The sequence below is a fragment of the Lipotes vexillifer genome, unplaced genomic scaffold (genome assembly GCF_000442215.2).
Source record: "Lipotes vexillifer unplaced genomic scaffold, Lipotes_vexillifer_v1.1 scaffold644, whole genome shotgun sequence".
Lineage (NCBI taxonomy): Eukaryota > Metazoa > Chordata > Mammalia > Artiodactyla > Lipotidae > Lipotes > Lipotes vexillifer.
The window spans coordinates 1,196,809-1,202,333 of record NW_006783288.1 but is presented as its reverse complement, the minus strand read 5'-3'; positions in this window follow the sequence as shown (position 1 = coordinate 1,202,333).

Below are 5,525 nucleotides of genomic sequence, written 5' to 3'. Positions count from 1 at the left end.
CCAAAAAAAAAAAAAAAAAAAAAAAAGATATATAACCAACTATTTCTACTAATATTCTTGGCATCTATCAGAGTGGGAGGGAGCAGTGGCCTTACCAATATCTTTTCTTTTTAGTCATGTAACAAAAACTTTTTTCTCACTCAAATTAAAAAGACATAAACAACAAAACTAAGAAAATGGTATTCTAGTCATCGTAAGCATACTACAATGAAGCTAATAAAGAAATTATAAAAGTTGTTATGACTTGCTGTGCTCTGTGGTGACTCAATAGCAGAGTAATGACATAAAAAATGATCCATGAATCTCAGATATTTAGCTAATATATTTGCTACACTATGCAATATATATTCTTCAATTAAAAAGGGCATATATTTTATAATTTAAGGGACAAAATAGCTGAGTTCAAGGCCAATAATGTCAGAAGGACTCCAGAATTTTAAATTTCAAAAGTGCAATTTGGCTATTTCATGTACCATAAATCAATGTCCTGGGTAATCAAAGAAGGAAAAATGAAAGTCTGTCTAAATTAATAACAGTTGAGCAGCCCATGTATATTAATCTAATCTAACAGATTTTATTACTCTGCAGAAATTTTCTCAAAGCTTAATACCTCTTATATAAAAGAGAAAGGATGATTGGGAATGATTAAAAAATATAATTGAAGAAAATATTCATTTCAACTATAAATGAAAACTGGTAATGAATGACCATGAGTTCTGTCATTGCTCAGTAATCATATTTAACAGAGAAATACAGTTCAGATTAAAATATGTTAAAATGGAGCTGGAGAGAAATTAAAAGAAAAAAACACCTAGGTATTTTAATTTCTAATTAGGTGTCTTGAAGCAGTGAGTGATTTCACTAAGACTAAATTGCCCTTGCTACTTAAAGCCTTATAGCCAGATGATATGGTCTAACAACCCTAACACTTTTACAATTGAACTACGCAGGTTTTTGTATGTTTTAAAGTATTTGATTAAAGCTTTAAAGTACAGCGATATAACCAGTCATTATAAAAAGACATATATCTATAAAGAAAAATACCAAAATATGGTTCTGTGTATATAAATGAAGATATATATGTGGTGTACATTTAAAATCTATAAATATAATACAATAAAGCAGAATAAAATACAATTAAAATAGGTAATAAAACTTAGGCAAAGGGAAAAATGTTCACAATAAAGGAACATAAATTTGACCTATGATTAAACCACATAATATGTACATCAGTTGTTAGAAGATGACATCAAAATGGATTTAATTTCTTAGCCAATAAGAAAAGGAAAATCACATCACACGATTCAAAAATGTGTCAAAAATTATCTCAGATATTTAGAAGAAGTAATAATATATATGATACTTAGTACAGAAAAGTTCCTCCTATGGGTTATCACAGGGCATTGTCAATGAACAATACCTGCAGTGAATATGACACACTTGAATTAATTAAATATTTATTAATTATTCTGTGCTAGGCAACCTACAGGGTGGTAGGTATTTTAAAAAGTGAGCAAAACAAAAAATTCTTCACTCACTAGATTTGTATTCCAACTAGGAATGTCATAAAACAAATTTCAGCTCACTTCAGAAAAGTACTGTGTTGGGGAAGCACCTGTTTACTACTGGAGCACACTGTTAGTCTGATGAATTTCAGAGTCTTTTGCTTATAAAGGTACAAATGTACCTGGTTTAGGTCAAAGGCATCATACCAGAACACATTTCAATAGAAGCAAGCCTTTCCTGGTATGAAAAGAATGTGGTATCTGTGCATACTTTTCTAATGCTCTATTTTAACCAATGCATGTCAGTCATGAAATTGATGGTTGGCATAACCTTCAGCCAGTCATCTATGTTTTAGTCAGGATAGGCCAGGTTACGATGTAGTAACAAATAGTCGCCACAGTTTAATAGCTTAGAACAATAATGATTCATTTACACACACTACATACCAGGCATGCTCAGTGTGATATACTCTACCACCTGGATGATTACCATGGCAGAAAGAAGGGAACACAGCAAATCATATATTGGTTCTTAAATGCTGCTGTCTTGACAGAATGCATGTCACACAATTCTCTGACCAAAGCAAGTAATGTGACTATAACTAACTTCAAGGGAATGGACAGTCCTATCCTGAAGAAGAAAACCAAAAATGTTGGCAAACAATGCTAATGATGACCATACCCCATAAGTGATGTCTACAAGGTCTAGAAGATGTTGAGAACAGCTGTGAGTGAGATTCTATTTCCCAAGAAGACTTGTAAACAACTAGGGACTAGGACTAAAATCTTCCTGTAAAAACTTAAGGAGAAATGAAGTCACGGGAGAGGAAAAAGTGTCCATGAGGTCTGATGTTTTCTTCATAAATTTGAGGATAACAATAACAGAATAATAAAGGCCTCAAAGTTCTGAGCCATATTGTATGGCTGCAATACTTTTAGCCTGTTTTGTTTTGTTTTGTTTTTTACATAGGTGATAATAAAAGTCCACCTTATCTATAAAAAGTGTTGAATAGATAAGTCTCAATAAAGCATAGTGATGGAACTCCCAGAATGGTTGTGAAAATAAACTAGTTACAAAATCTATGCTAAGATAACTAAATGAGGACCTCATTGGATGGGTTTATTAGATATAGTTCATTTAAAAGTTGTGGGATGTATACCCCAAGTGATTGATTTTAATTTGAGAATAGGTTTAAAATCCTTCTTTCTGGCAATAGTTAGATAGCATGAACAGAAACACCTCAATAATCAACACAAATGAGATTCACCTAATAAGTCAATAAATAACACATCTGGCACTCTATTCACAAATCCAAGCATGTATGTATGCACAAGCATTAAACACACACACACTGACACACACACACACACCTCCCTTAATTCAAGAGAATGCACTTGACAGACACGAAGATGTTGGTTAAAACAGATTTAACATTTGTAAGTAGAATGACAGCTTGATCAAAAATAGAGATTTCAGAGAATAATCTCAATATTCCAGATTTACCTTCCACGAAAGAGCATAAAGGCATATCTTCGTTGAGCACCTGCTAGATAACCAAATACTAGTTAACTGTACTTTATATGGGGTATGATTCTCACTTTTGATTAACCTGATAATTACTCAAGATGATGAAGAACATCTTCATCCAAGCTGAAGATGAGATGAAAATGAGATGTAGATAAGGTCCAAGCTAAGATTACATTCATAGTCTAATTTTAAAGCCTCTATTTATTCCACTATACCTAGGTTAAAACTTGGCATATTCTCTCATTCTAGGAACAAGTATTAGTAAATTCGTTAATTAAGGTCATGTTGACACTTCTATTTTCAACTAAAACATCTGTTAATTTATACAGAGGTCTCCTTGGTTTAAACCAACTTGTCATCACCCCCTCTCAATGAGGGATAATGTGTCTGGGTTTTACAAGTACTCTAAGTGTGAACAGGTAAGATTAACAGTTCTTGCCAATGGGCACCCTCTGTCCATATTTTTACATAATAATAGTTATCAAGAAGGCACAGGGCCTTAAGATAATAAATGATCATTCCTCACAACAGATCTATAAACAAGATCAGGATTAACGAATTTGCTGGCAGCTATTGGTTTTAATTAGCCCACATTCAACTGCAGCAGAATCATAACTGTCCAAAAGATTTGGATTGTGCTAATACAGATACCAAACAGCCACTTCTGTCAGTTTAATAAAGCAATTGGTTAGATCCTAATTTTAAAGCCAGCAGTTCAAGTAACTTGGCAAAAAAAAAAAAAAAAAAATCCCCCAAAAAACAACCATTAAATCTTTCGTCTTCTTTTCTCTTTACCTCTCTGTGGTTTATATCTTGAATCAAATCTCTTACCCTACCTACCTGCCTCTTTAACTGCTTTCAATACTATCTCATTTATCTTGTCCCTTTACTTTTATGCATGTCTTTCTCTTGTGTGTTTACTTACAAGACTTGCCTGGATTTCCTTATAATCTTTCTTATCCTGGACAATTGCAATCAATTCTCAGCATGCTTTCTCACCTTGGCTGTCACCTCCTCCATGAAGCCCTCTCTTGACCTCACACTGGCTTCTAGCTTCTGATAATATTCCTAAATACCATTTGAGAAATCTTCTCTTGCTAAGCTGGAATAGTATAACTGCTCATTATTTTCCTAACTGGACTCTGAACCTCTTGAGAAATTAATGGAACTTGCAAGGAAAATATGTTTAATAGCCCACTCTTAATTAAGTATTAGCAGTCTGGCTATCAGATTAAAAGTCTTTATATCCTTCAGCAATTATCTGCTCTTTAAGTGAGAGATATAATATCTGCACCAAAAAAAAAAAAAAAGAAAAGAAAACTTTCCTCTGCCTCTTGTGTGCTGGTTTTATACAGTCAGTTTGTGCTGACCCCACTCATCCATACTCAACTCTCTTCATTCCTCAAACTTCCCTCCCTAGTCTGAAGAATTAAACACCCAGAAATTTAGCAAGAATTTCAGGAAAGGTTCCTGGAGAAGTACACTGTCCCCTTGGAGATGGTGTCCCCAAAATCACTAAGTGGCTACAGACTGTGCATTCTGAGCATTGGCATTTTTAAACAAAAGAACAGATATAAGTCCCTAAAAATCAACAAATTCTGGGTAGGAGGTGAGTATAATTTAGACCAGCAGAACCTCACCAGATGAAAACCTTTCAACGATGAACAGTGGGCTATGAGAGGCATGTTAAAAGAATCTTTTACTCACTTCTAAACTTGAGAAAAAGTTATGTTTGGAAACCTTGTTTGGGTTAAGGTGAGACATTCCAGAAGTTAATGGAGGAAGTATAGGGAAATAATTCATTTATGTTTGGGCAGTAATTAGGCCCAGGTACTTGGAAAGGGTGATTGGAAGCAGACGATGAGGCATATCTTGACACTTCAGAGGTACTGAGATCGGGGTGTCTAAGTGTTCCTCAGACTCTATGCTTAGCCCCTCCAATATACAGCCAGCACTATCTAAAATGGGATCCCAACATACTCTCTTGGATTGTTTGTCCTTATCCTTATTATGGTCCTCATGCTGATGAGCTCCAATCCTCTAAGTATTTTATCTCATTACTAATGTTGTTCTTATCAATGTTGCCAAAGCCTTGATGCTTAGTCCTGCCATTCCAGTTATAACCTTTCTTGATCACAGTTTGGATTTTCCAGTCTACTCTACTGCCTAAACAACAGAACGCAGAGGAATTCTCCTGGAAACTGAGGGACCCTGGTAATGAAGGCCATAGTTATGTTTCTTTGTTGTTGTCCTTGCTGTTTCTTTCTTTTGGTTGTTTTCCTCCTTTAACAGATTGAAATGTTATTGAAATGCAAATGTTAAGTAAATTGAAGTCCACACTTATTAAAACCTATTGACTCCCTACCAGTTTTAGAATCTATAGAAGGCATTAAAACAGAGATGAGGTAAGTTCATTTGTGACAGATCAGGGGTAATAATGTGTATGTTTCTGACACCAAATCTTTTTCTTTCACTATGCTACTCTCTTTCCC